This window comes from Grampus griseus (genome assembly GCF_964374135.1).
Source record: "Grampus griseus genome assembly, chromosome: X".
Taxonomy (NCBI): Eukaryota; Metazoa; Chordata; class Mammalia; order Artiodactyla; family Delphinidae; genus Grampus; species Grampus griseus.
In genome coordinates, this window is record NC_138999.1 from 61,179,872 (window position 1) to 61,206,696 (window position 26,825).

The following is a 26,825-nucleotide window of genomic DNA, read 5'->3' on the forward strand; positions in this document are numbered from 1 at the left end:
ATTTTTTTCCTTTTGTTGCTTACGTTCTTGGTGTTGTACCTAAGGAACCATTGCCTAATACAAGGTCATGAAGATTTACACCAACGTTTTCTATGAGTTTTATAGTTTCAGCACTACATTTACATCTTTGATGTGTTTTAAGTTTTTTATACATGTTGTTAGGTAGAGGCCCAACTTCATTCTTTTGCATGTAGACAACCATTTCTGAAAAGACTATTCTTTCCCCCACTGAATTTTCTTGGCACCCTTGCCAAAAATCAATTGACCATAAATATGAGGGTTTATTTCTGGACTCTCAATTCTATTCCATTGATCTATATCTCTACCCTTATGTCAATACCACACTGTTTTGATTAGTTTCGCTTTGTAAAAAGTTTTGAAATCTGAAGTAATTATGACCTCATAAAATTGTTAGGAAATGTTCCCTTATTTTCTATTTTTTGGAAGAGTTTGGAAGGATTGCTTTTGATTCTTCTTTAAACATTTGGTAGAATTTACCAGTGAAGCCATCTGGTCCTGGACCTCTCTTTGGTGGGAAGTTTTTGATTACTAATCCAATCTGTTTAATTGATACAGGTCTATGCAGATTTTCTATTTCTTCTTGAATCTTAAGTTTTGGCAGTTTGTACCTTTATAGGAATTTTCCTATTTCATCTACATTATATAATTTGCTGCCATAAAATTATTCATAGTATTCCTCTTATAACCCTTTTTTTAACATAGTTACAACATTTTTTTCCTGCAGTGAGGACTTTTAAGACCTACTTTCTTAGCAACTTTCAAATATGCAATACAGTGTTATTAATTATAGTCATCATGCTATACTTTACAGCCTCATGACTTATTTTATAACTGGAAATTTGTACTTTTTCACTCTCCTCACCCATTTCATCTATGCCAATCCCCCAGCCCCCTCCTCTGGCAAGCAGCAATTTGTTCTCTGTATCTATGAGCTTGGTTATTTTTTGTTTGTTTTTGTTTTTTAGATTCCACATATGAGATCATGTGATATTTGTCTTTCTATGACTTATTTCACTTAGCACAATGCCCTCCAGGCCCGTCCAGGGTGTCACAAATGGCAAGATTTCCTGCTCTTTATGGTGGAATAGTACTCCATTGTATACACAGTCAGCCCTCTGTATCACTGGGTTCCACATCCACAGATTCAACCAACCATGGCTCAAAAATATTAGAAATATTTTTATTCCATAAAGTTCCAAAAAGCAAAACTTGAATTTGCTGCATGCTAGCAACTATTTACATAGCATTGACACTGTATTAGGTATTACAAGTAATCTAAAAATGATTTAAAGTATACAGGAGGATGTGCATAGGTTATATGCAAATATTATGCCTTTTTATATAAGGGATTTGAGCATTCGTGGATTTTTGTACCTGTGGGGTGTCCTGGAACCAATCCCCTAAGGAGACTGAGGGATGACTGTATATACCACATCTTCATCCACTGATGAACATTTGGGTTGTTTCTATATCTTGGCTATTGTAAATAATGCTGCAGTGAACATGGGGGTGTATATATCTTTCTGAATTAGTGTTTTCATTTTTTTTGGTAAATACCCAGAAGTGGAATTGTTGGATCATATGGTAGCTCTATTTTTAATTTCTTGAGGAATCTCCATAATGGCTTTCCATAATGGCTGCACCAATTTACAATCCAACCAACAGTGTATAAGTGTTCCCCTTTCTCTACATCCTCTCCAACATTAGTCGTTTTGGTAATAGCCATTCTAACAGGTGTGAGGTGTTATCTCATTGTGGTTTTGATTTGCATTTCCCTGATGATTAGTGATGTTGGGCAACTTTTCATGTATCTGTTGGCCATCTGTATGTCTTCTTTGAAAAAATGTCTGTTCAGATCCTCTGCCCATTTTTAAATTGGATTTTATTTTTTTGCTATTGAGTTGTAGTATAATCCTTTTTATTTCTGTAAAATTGGTAGTAATGCTTCCACTTTCATTTCTGATTTAAGTTATTTGAGTCTTACTTCTTTTTTCTTATTCATTTTAGCTAAAAGCTTGTCAATTTTGTTGACATTTTCAAAAAACAAGTTTTGGTTTCATTGATTTTCTATTTTTTTCTTTTTCATGTATTCCCTCTCTAATCTTTGTTATTTCCTTCCTTATCCTTGCTCTGGATTTAGTTAGCTCTTCTTTCTCAGATTTCATAAGATGAAAGGTTGGGTATTGAGTTGAGATCTTTCTTTTTAACATAGGTGTTTATAGCCACAAATTTCCCTCTGAGCACTGCTTTAGCTACATCTCATACATTTTGGTATGTTGTTTCTTCATTTTCCTTCATCACAAATTATTTTCTGTTTTCCTTTGTGGTTTTTTTTTAAATATAAAATTTTTCTTTTGGCTGCGTTGGGTCTTCATTGCTGTGCATGGGCTTCCTCTAGTTGTGGGAGCGGGGGCTACTCTTCGATGTAGTGCGCGGGCTTCTCATTGCGGTGGCTTCTCTTGCTGCAGAGCACAGGCTCTAGGCACATGGGCTTCAGTAGTTGTGGTGCGCAGGCTCAGTAGTTGTGGCTCATGGGCTCTAGAGTACAGGCTCAGTAGTTGTGGTGCACGGGCTTAGTTGCTCTGCAGCATGTGGGATCTTCCTGGACCAGGGATTGAACCTGTGTCCCCTGAATTGGCACATGGATTCTCAACCACTGCGCCACCAGGGAAGTCCCTCCCTTGTGGTTTTTTCTATGATCCACTGGTCATTTTAGGAATGTGCTTTTTAATTTCCACATATTTGTGAATTTCTCAAATTTCCCTGTTATTGATTTCTACTTTCATCTCATTGTGGTCAGAAAACATACTTTGTATGATTTCACTCCTTCTACGCTCTACGGCCTAGCCTATGGTCTATTCTGGAGACTGTTCCATGTGCATTTGAGAAGAATGTTTATCCTGTTGTTTTCCAGTGTAGTGTTTCATAGATCTATGTCAGGTCTAGTTTAGGTCAAGTCTTCTATTCCCTTGATCTTCTGCCTAGTTGTTCTATCCATTATGGAAAGTGGGCATTGAATTCTCAAACTATTATTGTTTGTCTATTTCTCTCTTCCACTCTGTCCAGTCTGTCAATTATTGTTTCATGTATTTTGGGACTCTGTTTTTAGGTACATATACGTTTATAATTGTATCTTCCTGATGGATTGACCCTTCTATCATTATGAAATGTCCCTATTCATCTCTAGTAAATATTTTTTGTTATAAAGTCTCTATTTTTTTTCCTTTTTTTTTTTTTTGGCCACATCGTGTGGCATGTGGGATCTTAGTTCCTTGACCAGGGATTGAACCCATGCCCCCTGCAGTGGAAGCATGGAGTCCTAACCACTGGACAGCCAGGGAATTCCCTATAAAGTCTATATTTTGATATTAGTTTAGCCACTCCAGCTTTTTAGGGTTGTTGTTTGCATGGAATATCATTTTTGATCCTTTTACTTTCAACCTATTTGTGCCTTTGGATGAAAAGTGTGCCTCCTGTAGACAGCATATTGTTGGACCTTGTCTTTTTTTAAAATCCAGTCTGATAATATCTTTCTTTTGATTGGATTGTTTAATTCAGTCACATTTATTGTTATTATTTATATGCTTGGATTTACATCACCATTTTGGTTTTTGTTTTCTATATGTCACATGTCTATATTTGTTATCTTACTTAGTATTAGGTGGATATTTTCTCATGTAACATTTTAATTCCTTTAATGAATTTTAAAATTATTTATTTTTGAGTTATTTTCATTGTGGTTTTTCTAGGGCTTATAATATACATCTTATTAAAATCTACTTCAGATTTATACTGACTTAGTTCTAGTGAAATACAGACATTTTATATAGCTTCATTGCCTCCCCCTTTTTGATATTATTGTCATACATACATATATATTTATATATGTAATAAATCCAACAATATATGGCTGTAATTATTACTTTATATAATTTTATGTCTTTTAAAACGGCTGAGAGGAGTTCCCTGATGGCCTAGTGGTTAGGATTTGGCCCTTATACTGCAGAGGTCCAGATTTGATTCCTGGTCAGGGAACCATCCCTCATGCTTCACAGTGCAGCCAAAATACAATAAATAAATAAACGAATAAATAAATAAATAAAGACTGAGAATAAATATATATTTATAGTGTTCACTAACATTCTTACTCTTCTGGTTCTTTCCATTTCTTTCTGTGGATTGGAATTACCATTATTGTCATTTCCTTATTTCAGTACAGCTTTCTTCCCATTCCCTTCTGTTGTGCTGTTATTGTCAAATATGTTATGTTTCTATATATTATAGTCCCAATAATACAATCATATTCATATTGCTTTATGTAATTGATTTTTAAATCAGTCAAGAGGGGAAAGGGGAAGAAATATGCAATTACACTGCCTTTTCTAATTACCCACATAATTACCTTCATAAGCATTCCTTGTTTTTCATGTGCATTCAAATTATTGTCTGACATCACGTGCTTCCAGCCTGAAGAACCTCACTTAGTATTTCTTTTAAGAAAGGTATCTGGGCTTCCCTGGTGGCGCAGTGGTTGAGAATCTGCCTGCCAATGCAGGGGACACGGGTTCGAGCCCTGGTCTGGGAAGATCCTACATGCCATGGAGCAACTGGGACCGTGAGCCACAACTACTGAGCCCGCACATCTGGAGCCTGTGCTCCTCAACAAGAGAAGCCGCGATAGTGAGAGGCCCGTGCACAGCGATGAAGAGTGGCTCCCGCTTGCCACAACTAGAGAAAGCCCTCGCACAGAAACAAAGACCCAACACAGCCAAAATAATAAAAATATACATAAAAAAAGGTACCCTATTCCCGTCTTACCCCTAGGTTCTTCATGACCTTTTTTTCCCCTTAGATTCCATATATATGTGTTAGCATACAGTATTTGTTCTTCTCTTTCTGACTTACTTCACTCTGTATGACAGGCTCTAGGTCCATCCACCTCACTAGAGAATGGACTTGAGGATATGGGGAGGGGGAAGGGTAAGCTGTGACAAAGTGAGAGTGGCATGGACATATATACACTACCAAACGTAAGGTAGATAGCTAGTGGGAAGCAGCCGCATGGCACAGGGAGATGAGCTCGGTGCTTTATGACCACCTAGAGGGGTGGGATAGGGAGGGTGGGAGGGAGGGAGATGCAAGAGGGAAGACATATGGGAACATATGTATATGTATAACTGATTCACTTTGTTATAAAGCAGAAACTAACACACCATTGTAAAGCAATTATACTCCAAAATAATAAATAAATAATACACTAAGTCAAAAAAAAAAGAAAGGTATCCTAGCAATGAATTCTCTGGTTTTTTTTTTCCATCTGCGAATGTCTTTAATTCACCTTCATTTTTGCCAGATATATGATTCTTGGTGTTTTTTTTTTAACTGTCAGTAGTCTGACTATATCGTCCTTCTTGACTCCATTGCTTCTGATGGGAAGTCAGCTGTTAATCTTATGGGGGTTCCCCTGTATGTGATGTGTTTTTTTTCTCTTCCTGCTTTCAAGATTTTCTTTTTGTTTTTCAACATTTTACTATGATGATACTGGGTATGATCTCTTTGGGTTTACTTAGAATTAATTGAGTTTCTTGGGTGTGTAAAGTTTTTTTAATCAAATTTGAGAAATTTTGGAATTCCCTGGTGGTCCAGTGTTTAGGACTCTGTGGTTTCACTGCTGGGGCCCAGGTTTGATCCTTGGTCAGGGAACTAAGATCCTGTGAGCCGTGCAGGCAGTGTGGCCAAAATAAGGAAAAAAAAAAAAGGAGAAAATAAGAAATTTGAAGAGTTTTCAGCAATCTTTTTGAATATCTTTTTCTGTCCTTTTAATGCTCTCCTCTCTTTTTAGTACTCCAATTATTCATATATTGATGCACTTATTTATATCCCACATTTCGCTGAGGCTCTGTTCATCTTCAGTTTTCCTCTCTGTTCTTCAGATTGCATAATATCTATTGTTATATCCTCAAGTGGACTGATTCTTTCTTCTGCCAACTCAAATCTACTGTAGAGCCCCTTCTAGCAAATTTTTCATTTGTTTCTATACTTTTCAACTCCAGAATATACATTTGGTTCTTTTTTATAATTTCCATTTCTTTCCTTTTTTAAAAAAATAAATTTATTTATTTTATTTTTGGCTGCATTGGGTCTTTGTTACTGTGTGTGGGCTTTCTCTAGCTGCAGTGAGCAGGGGCCACTCTTTGTTGTGGTGCATGGGTTTCTCATTGTGGTGGCTTTTCTTGTTGCAGAGCACAGGCTCTAGGTGCACAGGCTTCAGTAGTTGTGGCTCATGGGTTCTACAGCGCAGGGTCAGTAGTTGTGGCGCATGGGCTTAGTTGCTCCGTGGCACGTGGGATCTTCCTGGACCAGGGCTTGAACCCGTGTCCCCTGCATTGGCAGGCAGATTCTTAACCACTGTGCCACCAGGGAAGCCCTAATTTCGATTTCTTTATTGATAATTTATATTTATTGAGACATTGCCATCACACATTCCTTTACTTCTTTTAAGCAACCTTTAGTTCTTTGAGCATACTTATAACAATCGTTTTGAAATCTGTCTGCTACATCCTCCACTTGAGCCTCTTTAAAGAGAGTATTTTTATTGCTTTTCTTTTCTTTTTTTTTCCTTCTGTGTATGGGTCATATTTTCCTGTTTTTTGGAGGAGGGGCAGGAAAAAATTACTTTTCTCATAATTTTTTTGTTGAAATCTGAACATTGTAGACAATATATGGTAGGAACTATGGGATACTGATTCCCCACCCCACCCCAGGCTGGTGGCTTTTAATTTCTTGGTTATTTGTTTGATACCTTGAATGAAAATTGTAAAGTTTATCCTCTCTATAGTATAAAGCTTGATGTCCCTGCTCTGATTTTTTCCCCTTGTTTTAAATTTTTTGCTTGACTACCTAGGGGTTACTCCTGGGTTGGCACAAGCCATTTATTGTCAAGGTTGTGCTTAAGCCTCCCAAGTCAGTTAGATTTTTAACCTTTATTGTTGGATATCTTTGTGGTTTGGAGGCTACTATCACAGTTCAGGGTTTATATTGGGTTGGCCAAAAAGTTTTGCCCAGGTTAGAGTGGGAGCTGGGTGGAGGAAAAGAGATCTGGTTTTCTTGACCATGCCTGCTTGGACTTGAGTTTCTGCAACATGGAGCTGGGAGAGATGAAAAATTCCAGCAGCCTGCCCTTCCCTTGGTGAGATCATAACCCCAGACTGGGTACTGCAGGGGGAAGGAACCTCCATCCTCTTGGCTGCATCTGCCCAGAGTAGTGAGTTTGGGGTAGAGATTCTGCAAAGCAGAGGTGGGGTGGGGGGAGTTGTGATAAGGGAGTGAGTCATGGCTCAAATGCCATAGACTCTTGCTATTCTTGGCTTTGGTGATCTTCTCTACTTTGTTTTATATTTTAATAATTTTTGCTTTTGTGTCTATTATTTCCTTCCTTCTGCTTTCTTTGGATTTATTCTATTGTTTATTATCTAACTTCTTAAGTTGAATGCTTAGCTCATTAACTTTCAGCCTTTCTTCCTTTTTTTTTTTGGTCGCACTGAACAGCTTGCGGGATCTCAGTTCCCTGACCAGGGATCGAACATCGGCCATGGCAGTGAAAGCCTGGCCACCACAGAACTCCCTCTTCCTTTTTAATATACTCTCCTAAGGCTATAAACAGCCCTGTAACCACCACTTTAGTTGCAACATACAAGCTCATTTCTAAACATTTTCTAATTTCCATTAAGATTTCTTCTTTGACCTAAAGAGTTATTTAAAAGTGTTTTTAAATTTCCAAAACTGTATTTTAAGAAAAAGACTGTATATTTGGATTTATTTATATTGTCTTATTTTATTCCATGAGTTCCATTTTTGCTGTGTTTTTTCCTCTTTTGAATCAATTGATTTTTTCTTGTTCCACTTTTCCACTTCTATTACTTTGGAAGATATTCATTCTTTTTCTCTTCTTTTAGTGGCTATCTTTGAAATTCTAACATGCTTACTTAATTCAATAAAACCTAGAGTTAATTAACATATGTACCCTCTTCTTGAAGGGACCCCTAAAATGTTTTGACTCTAATCCTCAACAACATGAGTTGCTATTGTGAAGCCTTTAAATTCTGTGTTTTTTGTCTTCTTTTAATCCCACAAATTATAAATTACTAATATTACCCACATGTTTAACTTTTGTTTTCTACTTAAAGTTCTTTTGTATATCTCGGAACTTCTTTTTTGGATAATTTTCCTTATTCAGTGACAAATGTTGGTGGTAAATGCTTTAAATTTTTTTTATATTAAAATGCCTTTATGTTGCCTTTATTCTCTGAAGACAGTTTCACAGTATATATAATTTTTTTGGCTCTTTTCAGTTTATTGCATGAAGGAGTTACACTAGTCCAAGTTAAAAGCAGACCCCAAATGGTTACATTATACAAGCTGTGAGGTTTTTAAACTTGTGACAAGGGACAGAAGGAAAATTTTGCTCATTGCAAGGAAATCCTCACGTAAGCTTCAGTGAGCCAGAAGCATTTAAAACCTATGAAGCTTCAGCTGATTGTCCTTAGCCAGTCCAGTCTCTACGAGGAACTGGCATATGTTCTAGCGCTGGTCACCCTGTAGCTGAATTACTTCTCCATATTCTGGATGCTCAAGTACAGTACCATTGCAGGCAAATTTCTTCTTAAACGCCTTCACTAGTTTCTTTTTATCGTAATCATCAGTGATCCCTTGGACAGTAGTAAGGGTCTTCCTGCTGTTTCTCTGTTGAATTCTTATATGGATATAATCCTCAGTGCCAGCAGGAAGCAGATCATCACCCTTACTTGCATCAGCAAAGGGGTCGAAAGAGTGGAGGTTCTGGATAGCGGACATACGATATGATTCCTTTTCCTCGGTGGAAATGGCCTGCAGAAGGTGGCAGCTGGAAAAGGCGGGTGGGGGGGACAGAGCGTCAGGAAGCAAGGGGGCTCGAGGGGGAAGCTGCTGAGTCCTCAGTGGCGGCTCAGTGAGTGGGCCACAGTATATATAATTTTAAGATGAAAATTATTTTCTCGAAGCACTTTCAACATTATATTCTAATATGGCTTCCAATGTTGCTGTTGAGAAGTCACCTATTGGTCTAATTGTTCTTTTGTATGTGATCAGTCTTTTCCTTGTAGCTTGTTTTAAGATCTTATCTTTGTCTCTGGTGTTCTGCAGTTGATTGTGATGCATGTAGATATTAATTTCTTTTTATTTATCTTGCCTGGAATTTCTTAGTTTTCCCGAACCTGCAGATTTTTGTTTTTTCAAAATTCTGGAAACTTTCCAGCTATGGTTTATCTGAATGGTTCTCCCCCTTTTCTATTATTTCTTTGTAGAATTCTAAAGAGATTAATATTGGGCCTTTTTGCTTTATCCTCCATATCTCTTAAGCACTCATATTTTCCATCTCTTTGTACCTCTTTTTTGAATTTTGTGTGATTTTTTCAGATGTATTTTCCAGTTTCCTAATTTCTCATCAACTGATGCATAAAACTTCATCAAGGTTTTTAATAACAATTATTATATTTTTCATTTCTAGGTATTCTATTTAGTTCTTTTTCAAACCTAGCAGGTCATTTTTTTTTTAACATCTTTATTGGAGTATAATTGCTTTACAATGGTGTGTTAGTTTCTGCTTTATAACAAAGTGAATCAGTTATACATATACATATATCCCCATATCTCTTCCCTGTTGCATCTCCCTCCCTCCCACCCTCCCTATCCCACCCCTCTAGGTGGTCACAAAGCACCGAGCTGATCTCCCTGTGCTATGCGGTAGCAGGTCATTTTTGATAGTCTCTTGCTCTGTACTTTTTTATTTCCTTAAATGTATTTAACATATCTATTTAATATCCTGTATACGATAATGTAAATATCTAAAATCTTTGTGGGTCTAGTTATGTTTTACCTTTTTTTTTCCCCTGTTGTCTGCTTCCTCCTGGAAGTTGGTTTTCTTGTGTAAATTGTGACTTTTGATTGTGAAGGACTTTGTTAGAACTCTCTGTGGGATTTCCATGTGGCCCGAGAGTAACAGTGTTCTCCCATGAAAGCTTTCAATTTGATTTTCCCTGGTGTTTGAGGCATCACAAACCTAGGTCCACTTTAAATTAAAAATCGTGGCCTGTGATTTTTTTGTGCCATTCACATAATATATATTCAATCTCCAAACCAGGTGTCATAAAATCTCAGGGAGGTATTTAAAAAAAAAATTCTACTCAAAGTTAAAACTTAGACAAAAAAATTTTCCTTACTGTCTGTCCCTTCCCCCAGCTGTAGGCCTCTGTTATCCAATACTAACCACTTAGCCACATGTGGCTGTTAAATGTAAATTAGTGAAAATAAAATAAAATAAAATGAAAAATGTAGTTCGTCCGTCCCACTAGCCACATTTCAAGTGCTCAATAACCACATGTGGCTACCGTATTGGTCAGTGCAGATATAGAACATTTCCATCATTGTGAAAGTTTTATTGGATAGTGCTGCTCTAGAACATTTGAATCTACACATGTCTCCAGGGTGTGTGGTGTCTTCAGAACTAGGTTACACCTTTGAACAAACCCTTGTCAATCTGTGTCTTAGTCTGTATGCTTTCTCCCTGAAGATGTGCAAGTCGTAATACCCAGAATCTGTGAATATGCTAACTTACATGGCCAAAGGGACTTTACAGACATGATTAACAATCTTGAGATGGGGAGATTATCCTGGATTATATGGGTGAACTCAATGTAATTACAAGGATCTTCATAAGGGAAACAGGAAAGCAGGAAATACACAGTCAGAGAGGTGATGTGGTGACAGAAGCAGAGGTTGGAGTGATGTACTTTGAAGATGGAGGAAGGAACCATGAACCAAGGCATGCAGGAGACCTCTAGAAGCTGGAAAAGGCAACGAAACAGATTCTTCCCTAGAACCTCCAGAAGGAATATAGTCCTGTGACCCATTTTAGACTTTTTTTTTTTTTTTTTTTGCGGTACGTGGGCCTCTCACTGCTGTTGTCTCTCCTGTTGCGGAGCACAGGCTCCGGACGCGCAGGCCCAGCGGCCATGGCTCACGGGCCTAGCCGCTCCACGGCATGTGGGATCTTCCCGGACAGGGACATGAACCCGTGTCCCCCACATCGGCTGGCGGACTCTCAACCACTGCGCCACCAGGGAAGCCCCATTTTAGACTTTTAACCTCCAGAACTGTATGAGAATAAATTTGTGCTGTTTTAAGCTACTAAGTTCGTGGTAATTTGCTACAGTAGCAATAAGTCATACAAACTATGAAAGGAGCCAGTTAAGAAAGGCTTTATTTTAATATACCAGAAATGTGTGGCTGCCAAATGGCATTAAGTTATTCTTATATCTACTCATTTCCTCTTCCTATATTTCTATTTGGCCCTGAGGGTACAAGGCCCATGCAAACAAAAATTTTAGAACGGAGACTGATGCAGGAACCTATACTCTCATTCATTTATTCAACAAATATAAATATATACTGAGTGTTTATCATGCTCCAAGCACTGTTTTAGGTGCTTGACATATATTAGTGAATAAAAGAAAAAAATCTCTGCCCTCAAGAAGCTTACATTTTAGAGGAGAGACAGAGTTGATAAACAATAAACATAATACATAAGTAAATTACACTGTATGTTAGCAGATGATTAGTGCTATTGGTGAAAAAAAAGTGTGAGTGGTCAGGGAGTGGGGATGGGCAACTATAGTATTAAATATGGTGGTCAGGGTAAGTCTCATTGAAAAAGTTGCAACTGAGCAAAGACTTGAAGGAGTTAGTCATGTGATCATCCACAGTAAAGCATTCTAAGCAGAGGAAACATCCAGTGCAAAATATTGAAGTGGGAGTGTGCCTTGTGCCTGATACCTTCTAAGAACAGCAAGCAGGACAGTGTGGTGGAGGACAGAGCAGTAGGAAATGAGGTCAGAGAGGTGATAGAAGGCAGACCATGCTGGGTCTTGTAGGCTACTGCAAGGACATAAGCTTCATACTGAGGAGGACCCCTGATTTTTAGGGTAGACAAGTGTACAATTAGCATAACACTCAGAATACACAGGAAGAGATATAGCGCTTAGAGAATGGATGAATTTTTAGATGCTGTGAGTGGCAAGCTTTCTTCTGAGCACCACACTTTTGTACCCATTTGCTTCCTGGACTTTTCTACTTGTATGCTGATTGGTGACTCAAACTCAGATTGCTCCAAATAAACTCGTGATCTTCTGTCTTAAACCCTTTCTCCTCTTCTGTTCTCTATCCCACTTATTGGTATCCTGTTAGAAATCTTGGAGTCATCTCCTGATTCTGCTTTTTCCCACTCCACTATGTCCAATCAGACTCCCAACCCTGTCAGTCTTAGTGTGTAGATATGTCCTCTTCTCTGTTCCCTCTGCCTTCACCTTGGTTGAAGCTTTCATCTCTCACGTGACCTCTGTAATCACCTCCATGGTTCTATAACCTGTGTACCAACTGTAGCTGCCACAGTTCCAAAACTGATCATGCCACTCCCTCTTTTTTTTTTTTTTTTTTGTGGTACACGGGCCTCTCACTGTTGTGGCCTCTCCCATTGCGGAGCACAGGCTCCGGACGCACAGGCTCAGCGGCCATGGCTCACGGGCCTAGTTGCTCCACAGCACGTGGGATCTTCCCGGACCGGGGCACGAACCCGTGTCCCCTGCATTGGCAGGCGGACTCTCAACCACTGCACCACCAGGGAAGCCTGCCACTCCCTCTTTTAAAGATCTCTCCTGGGGACTTCCCTGGTGGTGTAGTGGTTAAGAATCTGTCTGCCAATGCAGGGGACATGGGTTCGAGCCCTGGTCCAGGAAGATCCCACATGCTGCAGAGCAACTAAGCCCATGCGCCACAACTACTGAGCCTGTGCTCTACAGCCCGTGAGCCACAACTACTGAAGCCCGCATGCCTAGAGCCTGTGCTCTGAAACAAGAGGAGCCACTGCAATGAGAAGCCCATGCATCACAACGAAGAGTAGCCCCCACTCGCTGCAACTAGAGAAAGCCTGCACACAACAATGAAGACCCAACACAGCCAAAAAAAAAAAAAAAAAATCTCTCCTGGCTCCTACTGCTTGTAGAATCTTGTCCCAATCTCTCCTTCTATTCTCATTTTCCAATATGCTTTTTTATGTCTCCCATGCTCTAGCCGTACTGAACCTGTCACTATAATCCCAGCATATGCCACCCTATCACAAGTATATATATATATACCTGAAAAAGCAGTACCTGCTAGCTATTATGATTATCAAATAACAACGGATTCTTTCTTCCAGAAATGCCCTTACTCTTTCTCTTCACCTTCAAAAATACTTATATACCTTTCTACTCAATTCAAATGCCACCTCCTCTGTGAAGCCTTTCTTGTTTCCCTCAGTAGAGTCTGTTGCTACTTCTTGTGTGTAGCTCCAGCATTCTGTATCTATAGCCCCTGTGCCACTTAATACAACACATCGTGATTATTTGATTACAGATCTGCCTCCCCCAACAGACTCCAAGCTGCTTGAGGGCAGGTACCATCTCTACTGATTTTTTCATGCCTAGTAGCTAGTAGTGTCGGGCCCAAAGGAGGTACTCAATTATTATTTGGTGAAATAAAGAATGAATGACTGAAATGATTCAGGAAAAATCTATGACTTGCTAGTCAAGAAGAAAGAGCAAAAGAGGGGAATTTCATACACAAAGCAGCTGGCCTAATAGCTCAGAGCTGGGAGGGGTAGCCACAAAAAGACTAAAATTGAAGATGCGGGCTGGGTTATAATGGGAGACGAGAGCAAACAGGAAGGGTTGGGTGGACCTAGCTGGGGAAGTGCTATGAAGCCACTGCCCAAAGTCTGGATTTTCATTTGAATGAGTAGGGAGTTGCTGGAGAGTTATTAGAGACCTGGTTGAAGCGAAGCCATGAAAAATGACCTGCACTGCAAGGCTGGAAGGAGGCAGCAAGGCCAGCCAGAAGGCAGTCACAATAACCCAGAGCAGAATGGGCATGGCAAGTGCAGGCAGGAGATTCAGGGGGCACAGAAAAGGAGGGGGCTGGATTTGGTGAATGATTGCATTTGGGAGAAGACACAAAGGTAGTGAGAATTGCTGAAGATTATGAAAAGCAGAGTAATGCACAGGAAGAACACGAGACCAGCAGTTAGGAAATCAGGGTTCAGTTACAGCACAAAAATTATTCCCTATTAACTTAGTCTTCCTGTGCCTTACCTTCCTAAAGAGTAAAACAAAGAGGTTCCCCATTCAAATTATCGGCAAATCCAGAATCCTTCAATTCTACTTCAAAAATATTTCTTGAATCACACCATCTTCACTGCCACCACCCTAGTCCAGGCCCCAGCAGTCCTCAGCTGGACCAGTCTATTAGCCTGGACAGTGGTCTCTGCACCCTCTCTTGTCCCCACACTATGTGGTCTCCACACAGCAGTCAGCACCATCTTCTAAAAATGTCAATTCGCTTACGTTACTCCTCTGCTTAAAAACTCTTTGACCCCCACTACAATTAGAGTCAGATTACACTCCTTACCTCAGCCTACAAGTCTCCTACATAGTGTGGCTCCTGCCTGCCTCTCTGACCTCATCCCACACCCCTCACCTCACTCAATACACCCCAGTCGCACAACCTTTCTGCTTTTTCTTGAGCATATCCAGCTCTTTCCTACCTTTTCACATGCTGTTCCCTGAAATGCAGCTTTGTCTGGCTGGGTTCTTCATGGCTTTGGTACGTCAGACCTAGATTTGATCCCCTCAGAGAGGTCAGTCCTGATCTCGGTATCATCTGTTTATTTCCTTAGCACTTATCACAATCTGTAATTATTTTATTACTTGTTTACTGCTGATCTCCCAGGAGATTACAAGTTCTAAAAGGTAGGGCCCCTCTGTCTACTTCACTGGGCATTTGTGAGTGAGTGAATGAGTGAATGAATGAATGAAAGGGGTGATGGAAGCAGAGTTCACCAAAAATGGAGTTGTGAAGAAAAATGGAGGAAAAGATTTTGAAAAGAGTTCCGTGGAATCTTGAGGATAGCATAACTAGTTTCACCCAGCTCGTAGTAAAAACTGTTAAAAGGAATTGAGACAGGAGACAGAGAGCTCAGGCAAAAAATCATGGAGAATCACAGAAGCTGCAGCTAATGGAACTCAATTCAAATTACCAGAAATTTTTTGAGTACTTACTATATGCCAGACTCTACGCTGGGCCTCACTGTGAGACGTATAAAGATGAGTGGACACTTCAAGAGTTTATATTCAGGAGGCCAGAAATAGGAGAGAAGGAAGTGCAAGTGATAATAAAAGGCAGAATTTAATCAAAGGGCGCTGGGGCTAACAAGAAGGGGCTCAGGGAAGGCTTCAGAGAAAGTTACTCTGACGCTGAAGTCAACAAGTTCCAGTCTACAATGAAATACGAGCAGATGCTTCTCTCTGCTCTTCCCCACAAAATACTTCTGAAAAGTAGGATGGAAAGCAAAATATTTTTCAAGATGACTTTTGAGGCACTGTGTTAGTGGGGAAACAACTACGTGGGTTTTGGCCCTACCACTCACTATTTGGGAGACCTTGGACAATTTGCTCATTTCTTTTTCCTAACTATTATTGAGGGCCTGCGCTAGGCACTTTCATATATACTATTTTATTGAATCATTTATCTTTTCTAAGCTTCAGGTTTCTCCATTCCCTTTGAACTTTAGCAGACTAGATTTCTGGTTCCCAGTTGGTGCTGGGTACAGACCTGCAGGTATTCCTTTTTGCCTTCAGGTAGCACCCACACTTTTGCACCAAAGCAACAGACTGGCTTTTGGTAATATCCTAAAGGCACTAGAGTGCACTTTGGCTATTTGGCAGATGGGGAAAAAGATGAAAAAGTTTAAGAAGTGAAGCATAAGTTTCTTTGTGGCACTGTTGGATGAGCACATTTTGAAGTGGTAAACAATGGGGACTGCCTGCCATGGTAACCTGTTGTATATTGCAAAACGGAGATATTAAGGTGTCAAGAAATGACCACCCTAAAATGTTACTAATGTTAAGGTAAACTGTAATGTCAAAAATTGTAACATGATTGTCTCGAGGTAATGCTGTAAAGACAGGTACTTAGATGACTGGCAAAGTGAGATGGGTGAACAAGAGAAAATCTGTCAGTGCATCTCCAGGAACGACCATGGAGAGGACTGTCTATTTTTGGACAATGGCGTCTTTGCTTCTGTAGACAGAACTATTCCTAGTATGGAGAAGGGCAATTTCTCAGGTACCTAGGCTTGATTAAAAGAAGAACAAAACTCTGGAGACTATCCAATTCCTTTTGTTCTAATTAGGTGTTTGCTGAGCAGCTTTATGGTGTATAACTGGTTTCTTGACTGGGACGACCCACCAGCCAGGAGGGCCTTTATGCTGTTGATCAAAGTCTTGTCTTGCCTAATATACTGCTCATTATAAATGACCACCTTGAGGTCTGCTTTATAAATCAGTCTCTGTGGCTTTGGTAGCATGATTCATTCCCCAGAGACTTAATCATCATGTGACTGAAAATGGGAGAGAAATGTGAGGTGGAAAAACTACAGAGCAGACTGGCTGGAGTATCCTCAAGTGCTCCTCTCCTATGAGGGCTGGCCTGAAGCAGCCAGTGGCTTTACCTATTAAATTACAGCAATAATCATCTCTTATACTTGTTCAGTGCTTTTAACTTTCAAAGCACTTTCATATATATATATATAAAATCTAATTTTATCATTTCATCTATTATACCTTCTTTAGCTCATACTGTTTGCAAAAATACATTTGTAGAGCAGTGGCAAAGACACCAAAAGAAGCAGTAATATTGTCAACACCTTGAAAAAAAATCTGTCTATGATGGGACCTTGGCAAAATAAATCAAACTAAAGAAATAAGTGTAGTCAGAGTCTAGGCTGCAGTAAGGTGACCCGGAATTTGGAGATAGGCTCAGAATGATTCTGAGAGTGAAATAACACAAAGACATGGTTGTAGATGTGTTGCTGATGGAGACCTGGGAAATATCCAAGTGTAATCAAGGTGATCAGGGCATATCTGCAAGACTGGAATGTACTCGAAGAAAGCTGCAATCTAATCAGTTTTACTGTAAACTCTCTGAAGAATAAGGTGCTACAGAGAGGTGGTGTACGAGTTATTTGAAAAAGAGGGATTAGAGAGTGAAGATATGTTAGTTTGTCCAGCACCCCCCACTCCTCACTATGCAGAGGGACAGGAAGGGATGGGAGAGGGAAGTGTGTACATTTGTGCAGTGGCTGGAGAGCAGAGGGAGCTGGGTAGACCACGTATATGACAGACACACATATTGTGGTCCCTAAGGATGTAGACTCAATTATGAAACAGTCACTTCCTTCACTCTGATTCCATGCTCATCAAGTAACCTTCTGACTTACTAATTCAGTTTCCTAGGTCCCTTGATCCTGGGAAAGAAATGCCCTTGGAGTAGATAAGACTATTGTGGTTAGCCAACAGGTATATCTTCCATTGTAAATAAATATAATTGCAATATATTTTATATGTCTCTTCCCCAATTTTTTTATTTTGAAAATTTTCAAATCTAAAGAGAAGCTGCAAAAACAGTAAAATAGATTTCTACTTTTTCTTAAACTAAATTTACCAATTTGCTGATGGAAGTTCAACTGCACCAGCACTATTTATTGAAAAGGCTGTCTTTCCTCCATTGAATTGCTTTTGGACCTTAGTCAAAAATCAGTTGGCTGTATTTGTGCGGGTCTGTTTCTGGGATCTCTATTCTGCTCTTTGATGTGTTTATTCCTTTGCCAATACCACACAGTCTTGATTACTGTACCTATATATTAAATCTCAAAATTGGTAAAGTGATTCCTCCCACTTCATCCTTCTTTTATAAAATTGTTTTAGCTATTCTAGTTCCTTTGTTTTTCCATATAAATTTAATAATAATCTTGTCTATATTTTCAAAAAACATACTGGAATTTTGATAGGAATTATTTTAAACTTGTACATAAATCTGGAAAGAATTGACATCTTTACTACGTGGAGTCTTCTAATCCATGAACACGGTATGTCTTTGCATGAATGTAGATCTTTGATATCTTTCATCAGGGTTTTGTAGTTTTAACATACAAGTCTGGTATGTGTGTGTGTGTGTATGTATGTATATATATATATATATATATATATATATATATATATATATATATATATATATATTGCAATACGCGGGCCTCTCAGTGTTGTGGCCTCTCCCATTGCGGAGCACAGGCTCCGGACGCGCAGGCTCAGTGGCCATGGCTCACGGGCCCAGCCGCTCCACGGCATGTGGGATCTTCCCGGACTGGGGCACGAACCCGTGTCCCCTGCATCGGCAGGCGGACTCTCAACCACCGTGCCACCAGGGAAGCCCTGGTATATTCTTTGTTAGATTTACACCTAAGTATTTCATTTTTTAAAAGCTGATTATAAATTGCATTGTATTTTAAATTTTGGTTTCCATGTGCTCATGGGTAGTACATAGAAATACAATTGATTTTTGTATGTCAATCTTGTATCCTGAGACCTTGTTGAAAACATTTATTAGTTCTAGGAGGTTTTTGTAGATTCCTTGGGATTGTATTGTAGACAATAATGTCATTTGCAAATAGGGACAGTTTTATTTTTTCCTTTTTGTTTTGTATGCTCCTCAGATGCTGCTTGTTATGTCTTTCAGCTATGGAATGCACAGAGCAGAGATACTGGTCTGTAGTTTTCCTTTTTTTGTACTGTCTTTGTCTGGTTTTGGTATCAGGATAACACTGGTTTAATGAAATGAGTTGTGAAGTGTTTCTTCCTCTTCTATTTTCTGGAAAGATTTAGATTTGGTTTGAATTCTTCTTTAAACATTTGGTAGAATCCTCCAGTGAAACCATCTAGGCCTGGAGCGTTCTTTTTGGGAGTTTTCAAATACAAATTCAATTTCCTTAATAGTTATAGGTTATTCAAATAATTTCATATTTGGCGAGTTGCAGTAGTATGTGGTTTTTGAGGAAGCAGTTCATTTTATTTAACTTGTCAAGTTTATGTGTGTAGAGTTGTTAGATGTATTCTGTTATTACCCTTTTGATGTCTGTAGGGTTTGTGGTGATACCCCACTTCACTCTTGATTTTGGCAATTTATGTCTTCTCCGTTTTTAAATTTGTCAGTCCTGCTAGAGATCTGTCAATTTTACTGACATTTTCAGAGAACCACCTTTCTGTTTCATTTTCTATATTATTATTGTTTTCAGTTTCATTTAATTTGCTCTACCTAGTATGTTAAGGTGGCAACTTAAATTATTGATTTGAGATTATCCTTTTTTTTTTTTTAGGATTTGGTGCTGTAAATTCCCCTCTCAGCACTGATTTAGCTGTGTCCCACAAATTTTGGTATGTTTTATTTTCATTTTAAATCATTTAAATGTAATTTGTGATTCTCCATGAAATTTGCTTTTTGACAAATGGATTATTCAGGAGTGTGTTTTTTAAGTATCTAAATGTTTGGAGATTATCCTATTATCCTTTATTAATTTGTTTGATTCTATTTTGGTCAGAAAATATACCCTGTTTGATTTCCTTATTTTAAATTTGCTGAGATTTCTTTGTGGTCCACGATGTGGTCTATCTTTATTTTTAAAATTTTAATATCATTGTGATAAAGTATATAAAACATAAAATATGCCATTGCAACCATTTTAAGTAGAATATTCAGTGTATTAAGTACATTCACAGTATTGTGCAATCATCACCACTATCTATTCCAAAACTTTTCTATCACCCCAAATAGAAATTCTGCACCCATTAAGCAATAACTCCCCATTCCCCCTTCCCCCAATCCCTGGTAACTTCTAACCTACTTTCTGTCTATATGAATTTGCCTATTGTAGATATTTTGTGTAAGTGGAACTATATAATATTTGTCCTTTTGTGCCTGGATTATTTCACTTGGCATAACGCTTTCAAGGTTCATCCATGTCATAGCTTATATCAGAACATCATTTCTTTCTATGGCCAAATAGTATTTCATTGTATGGATATACCACGTTTTGTTTATCCATTCACCTACTGATGGACATTTGAGCTATTTCACCTTTTGCCTATTGTGAATAATGCTACAGTAAACACCGAATACAAGTATCTGTTTAAGTCCCTGTTTTCAGTTCTTTTGGGTATATAACTTGGAGTGTAACTGCTGGGTCATATGGTAATTCTATACTGAACTTTTTGAGGAACCACCAAACTGTTATCCACAGTGGCTGTGCCATTTTACATTCCCAGTGGCAATTTACAAGAGTTCCAATTTCTCCACATCCCCAGTAACACCTGCTATTTTCATTTTAAAAATTATAGTTATCCCAGTAAAGTGGTTTCTCATTGAGGTTTTGATTTGCAGTTCCCTAATAACTAATGATGTTGAGCATCTTTTCATGAGCACATTGGCCATTTGTAAATCTTCTCTGGAGAAATGTCTATTTAATTCCTTTGCCAATTTTTTTTAAACATCTTTATTGGAGTATAATTGCTTTACAATGGTGTGTTAGTTTCTGCTTTATAACAAAGAGAATCAGCTATACATATACATATATCCCCATATCTCCTCCCTCTTGCGTCTCCTTCCCTCCCATCCTCCCTATCCCACCCCTCTAGGTGGTCACAAAGCACTGAGCTGATCTCCCTGTGCTATGTGGCTGCTTCCCACTAGTTATCTATTTTTCATTTGGTAGTATATATAAGTCCATGCCACTCTCTCACTTCGCCCCAGCTTACCCTTCCCCCTCCCCATGTCCTCAAGTCCATTCTCTACATCTGTGTCTTCATTCCTGTCCTGCCCCTAGGTTCTTCAGAACCATTTTTTTTTCAGATTCCATATATATGTGCTAGCATATGGTATTTGTTTTTCTCTTTCTGACTTACTTCACTCTGTATGACAGACACTAGGTCCATCCATGTCACTACAAATAACTCAATTTCGTTTCCTATTATGGCTGAGTAATATTCCATTGTATATATGTGCCACATCTTCTTTATCCATTCATCTGTCAACTGACACTTAGGTTGTTTCCATGGCCTGGCTGTTGTAAAAAGAGCTGCAGTGAACATTGTGGTACATGCCTCTTTTTGAATTATGGTTTTCTCAGGGTATATGCCCAGTAGTGGGATTGCTGGGTCGTATGGTAGTTCTATTTTTAGTTTTTTAAGGAACCTCCCTACTCTTCTCCATAGTGGCTGTATCAATTTACATTCCCACCAACAGTGAAAGAGGGTTCCCTTTTCTCCACATCCTCTCCAGCATTTATTGTTTACAGATTTTTTGATGATGGCCATTATGATTGGTGTGAGGTGATACGTCACTGTAGTTTTGACTTGCATTTCTCTAATGATTAATGATGTTGAGCATTCTTTCATGTGCTTGTTGGCTATCTGTATATCTTCTTTGGAGAAATGTCTATTTAGGTCTTTTGCCCATTTTTGGATTGGGTTGTTTGTTTTTTTGATATTGAGCTGCATGAGCTGCTTGTAAATTTTGGAGATTAATCCTTTGTCAGTTGCTTCATTTGCAAATATTTTCTCCCATTCTGAGGGTTGTCTTTTCGTCTTGTTTATGGTTTCCTTTGCTGTGCAAAAGGTGTTAAGTTTCATTAGGTCCCATTTGTTTGTTTTTATTTCCATTGCTCTAGGAGGTGGGTCAAAAAGGATCTTGCTGTGATTTATGTCATAGAGTGTTCTTCCTATGTTTTCCTCTAAGAGTTTAATACTTTCTGGCCTTACCTTTAGGTCTTTAACCCATTTTCAGTTTACTTTTGTGTATGGTGTTAGGGAGTGTTCTAATTTCATTATTTTACATGTAGCTGTCCAGTTTTCCCAGCATCACTTATTGAAGAGGCTGTCTTTTCTCCATTGTATATTCTGGCCTCCTTTATCAAAAATAAGGTGACCATATGTGCGTGGGTTTATCTCTGGGCTTTCTATCCTGTTCCATTGATCTATATTTCTGTTTTTGTGCCAGTACTATACTGTCTTGATTACTGTAGCTTTGTAGTATAGTCTGAAGTCAGGGAGCCTGATTCTTCCAGCTCCATTTCTGTTTCTCAAGATTGCTTTTGTTATTCGGGGTCTTTTGTGTTTCCATACAAATTGTGAAACTTTTGTTCTAGTTCTATGAAAAATGCCATTGGTAGTTTGATAGGGATTGCATTGAATCCCTATCCCTTTGGGTAGTATAGTCATTTTCACAATGTTGATTCTTCCAAGCCAAGAACATGGTATATCTCTTGATCTGTTTGTATCATCTTTAATTTCTTTCATCAGTGTCTTAGTTTTCTGCGTACAGGTCTTTTGTCTCCTTAGGTAGTTTATTCCTAGGTATTTTATTCTCTTTGTTGCAATGGTATATGTGAGTGTTTCCTTAATTTCTCTTTCAGATTTTTCATCATTAGTGTATAGGAATGCAAGAGATTTCTGTGCATTGCCAATTTTTTTTTTTTTTTTTTTTTAGGCTGACACTCTTCAAAGTTTTATTTCACTAACTTCAGGTCAAATTTCCACAGCTGTTTTCTGGTCAATTTTATATCTTTGTTTGGCTTCCCAAAATGGTAGTACCAAAAGATTTGTGGGGTAGGGAGAAGAGGCCATTTTAAGAAGCACTGTATTTACTCATCTTCCACAAGGCAACAGAGTTGGACATCTGATTGTTCAACCAAACAAAGCTTTAACAGCATCCAGGAGGGCAGGCAGGCAAACCAGGCTGTCGACACTCTTCCATTTGTCAAAATCAGACCACAGAAAACCAACTCCACACAGACCTAAAAGGTTATCACCATTCATCTTTTCTTTTTCTGCTGCTGCAAAATTTTTCTTCTTTTAATTATCATATCATGTAGTTTCTCAAGTCCTTCCTTCAGTCCATCACCTATGATTGCACAGGTGGGCTGAAAATGCCAGGGAGTTGATGAGCTCAGTTCACTCATTGCTAACAATTTCTCAATTTCTGAGAGAGAAAATGAGTTCCTCAGGTCTTGTTTTTTAGCAACTATAAGCACAGGAACTCCTTGATTTTCTGATATCCTAGTTATTTTATGAAGTTCAGTTTTGGCTTCTTCCATCCTTTCAACATCAACAGAGTCCACAACAAACACAATGCCATCTGCGCATCTGGTATATGACTTCCACAGTGGCCTTAATTTCTCCTGACCACCTACATCCCAGAAGTGAAAAGTTACTTTTAGAATTTCCCAAGGTTACCTTAATTTTTTCCATGTTAAATCCTTTGGTAGGTACAGTATTACAATTTCATTGAACTGCAGCCTGTATAACACAGTTGTCTTTCCAGCAGAGTCCAAACCCATAATGACAATGTGGAAGGACTGAAATGAAGGCAGGCTGGACAGGATCAAAGTCTGGTCTGACAATCCATTCCCCATTTCCATCTGCAAAGAAGTGTTCCAAACTGAAAGGCTTTCTTCTTACTGCTTGAGAACTCTTCTTCCTAGGGGATCCAGCTACCAGACTCCCGAATTGGAGCCTGGATCCAAATGAGAAAGCATTGGTAGGCTTTTCTACTTGGGGGCAGAGAAGCACCCCACCGCCACTCAGCTTAGCTCTCCACGCAACTCTGGTGGTTGCCTCACTAGAAACCGTGGCTCCAGACTATGACCACACCCACTCCACGTGGCCCACCCCCGAGCCCCAATCCCATTGGTCACCTGTGTCAGCGCGTCCATGCCACACGCGCCCCTGCGCCCTAACTGGTGAGAGTAACTGCCGCTCCCAGCATGGCAGAGCCAGGCTCTCCCTCGGTCCACAGGCACCACCTTTTGCCTTCAAGTTAGAAAAGAGGGCACCTGTGGAGGAGCCGAGTGACCCCTGCAGGGGAAGGGGAGCCTCGGCCGGTCGGTCACGTCACCGCCAGCCGGCTCGCTCCGCCCACCTGGGTGCACCTGCAGTGCAGACACCGTGCCGAGGTTCTCACATCCAGCCCGCGGTCACCGCTGGTGTGTTTAACCCTTTGTCCGCTGGCCAGAGGGTGCTCCCTGTGGCTGCGCCAGCCCACAGGAGTGAATGATCTGACCTGTGGCAGCTGCCGGGGAAGGCCTGCTGTCCCTGCAGCACGATCCCTTCACCTCACCGCTCCGCACCCAGCCTGCCAATTTTTCAAATGGGTTATTTGTCTTCTTGTTGAGCTTAGGAGTTTTTTATATATTATGAATATTAAATCCTTATTAGATGATTTGCAAATATTTTCTCCCATTCTATAGATTTTCTTTTCACTTTCTTGATAATGTATTTTGATCCACAATAGTTTTAAATTTTTATAAGTCAAATTCATCTATTTTTTCTCTTGTTGTCATGTCTAAGAATCCACTGCCAATTCCAAGGTCATGAAGATTTATGTTTTATGTTTTCTTCAAGAATTTTATGGTTTTAGGTCTTATATTTAGACTGGTGATCTATTTTGAGTTAATTTTTGCATATGGTGTGTGGTAGGGAGTCCAACTTCATTGTCTTGCATGTGGATATCCAGTTGTCCAAGCACCATTTGTTGAAGAGATAATTCTTTCCCCATTAAATGAATTTGGCATCTTTGTTGAAAATCAATTGGCCATAGATGTATGGGTTTATTTCTGGACTTACAATTCTATATCATTGGTCTATATGCCTGTCCTTCTGCCAATACCACACTGTTTTGATTACTGTAGCATTGTAGTAAGTTTTGAAATTGGGAAGTGAGTCCTATAACTTTGTTCTTTTTCAAGATTGTTTTGGTTATTTGGGGCCTCTTGAGATTCCATATGAATTTGAGGATTGGCCTTTTCATTTCTGCAAAAAAAAGGCTGTTGAGATTTTGACAGGTATTACAGTGAATCTATAGGCTGCTTTGGGCAGTACTGACATATTAACAATATTAAGTCTTATAATCCGTGAATACAGGATGCTGTTCCATTTATTTAGGTCTTCCTTAATTTCCTTCAGCAAATATTTTGTAATTTTCAATGTACCAGTCATTCACCTCCTTGGTTAAATTTATTCTTGGGTACTTTATTCTTTGGGATGCTATATGGAATTGCTTTCTTAAAAAGTTTTGGATTGTTTATTGCTGGTGTATAAAAACACATTTGATTTTGTGTGTGTATTGTAACCAGCAAAATTGCTGAGTTTGTTCATTAGCTCTAGTAGCTTTCATGTGGATTCTTTGGAATCTTCTATATGTATGATCATGTCATCTGTGAATAGGGAGAGTTTTATTACTTGCATTCCAAACTTAATGCCTTTTATTTCCTGTTTTCTTGTCTAATTGCTCTGGCTAGAAATTCTAGTATAATAGCAGTGGTAAAAGTGGGTGTCTTGTCTTAATTCCTGATCTTAGTGGGAAAGTGTTCATCTTTTACCATTGACTATGTTAGCTGTAGGTTTTTCGTAAATGCCCTTTATCATGTTGAGGAGTTTCTGTTTATTCCTGGCATTCTGAATGCTTTTATCATAAGTGGGTGTTGGATTTTGTCAAATGCCTTTTCTGCATCAATTGAGATGATCATGTAGCTTTTCCCCTTTGTTATATTAATGTGATGTATTATATTGATTGATTTTCTTACGTTGAACCATCCTTGCACACCTGGGTTAAATTCCCCTTGGTCATTTTAATATGCAGTTGCATTCAATTTCCTAGTATTTTGTTAAAGGACTTTTGCATCTATAATCATAAGATATTTGGGGCTGTAATTTTCTTTTCTTGTTAGGTCTTTATCTGGCTTTGGTATCAGGGCAATGGTGGCCTCCTAGCATGAGTTGGGAAGTGTTCAATCTTATTCAGTTATCTGGAAGAGTTTGAGGCAAATTGGTATTAATTCTTTAAATGTTTTGTAAAACTCACCAGTGAAGCCATCTGGTTGTGACTTTTCTTTGTTGGGAGGTTCTTCATTACTAATTCAATTTAAATATTTTACTTGTTACAGATCTATTGAGATGCTATATTTCTTCTTGAGTCAGTTCTGGTAACTTTTTTATTTCTAGAATTTGTCCATATCATCTAGGCAATCTAATTTGTTAGCATACAATTGTTAGTTGCATTCTCTTATAATCTTAAAACATATCTCTGTAAGTTTGGCAATAATGTCCTTCATTTATTTATTTATTTATTTATTTATTTATGGCTGCACTGGGTCTTAGTTGCCGCATGTGGGATCTTTTGTTGAGGTGTGTGGGCTCTTTGTTGTGGTTCACGGGCTTCTCTCTAGTTGTGGCACATGGGCTCCAGAGTGTGTGGGTCTAGTAGTTGTGACATGCGTGCTCTCTAGTTGTGGCGTGTGGGCTCCAGAGCATGTGGGCTCTGTAGTTGTAGCATGTGGGCTCTCTAGTTGTGGTACATGGGCTCAGTAGTTGTGGTGCTTGGGCCTAGTTGCCCCACGGCCTGTGGGATCTTAGTTCCCTGACCAGGGATTGAACCTGCGTCCCCTGCATTGTAAGGCAGATTCTTAACCACTGGACCACCCAGGGAAGTCCCAATGTCCTTCCGTTGATTTCTGAATTTAGTTATTTGTGTCTTCTCTCTCTCTCTCTTTTTTCTTTATCAGTCTAGCTAAAGGTTTGTCAATTTTGTTGCTCTTTTTTTTAAAAAAAAGATTATTCATTTATTTAGTTTTGGCTGCATTGCTGTGCGTGGGCTTCCTCTAGTTGTAGTGAATGGGGGCTACTCTTTGTTGCAGTGTGTGGGCTTCTCATTGCGGTGGCTTCTCTTGCTGCAGAGCACAGGCTCTATGTGCACAGGCTTCAGTAGTTGTGGCACATGGGCTCAGTAGTTATGGC

At 39.1% G+C, this 26,825-nt stretch overlaps 1 protein-coding gene and 2 pseudogenes across 4 annotated transcripts in view; all 3 read right to left on the reverse strand.

Moving 5' to 3' along the window:
- Window positions 1-26,825, reverse strand: part of HDAC8 (histone deacetylase 8) — a 243,274-nt gene that overhangs the window by 77,794 nt on the left and 138,655 nt on the right. The window lies entirely within an intron of this gene.
- On the reverse strand, window positions 8,533-8,989 carry LOC309839382 (eukaryotic translation initiation factor 1-like; annotated as a pseudogene). Its single transcript has one exon. The product of its transcript is annotated as a eukaryotic translation initiation factor 1-like (transcript).
- LOC309839769 (ADP-ribosylation factor-like protein 4A) lies at window positions 22,793-23,446 on the reverse strand (annotated as a pseudogene). The gene has a single exon. The product of its transcript is annotated as an ADP-ribosylation factor-like protein 4A (transcript).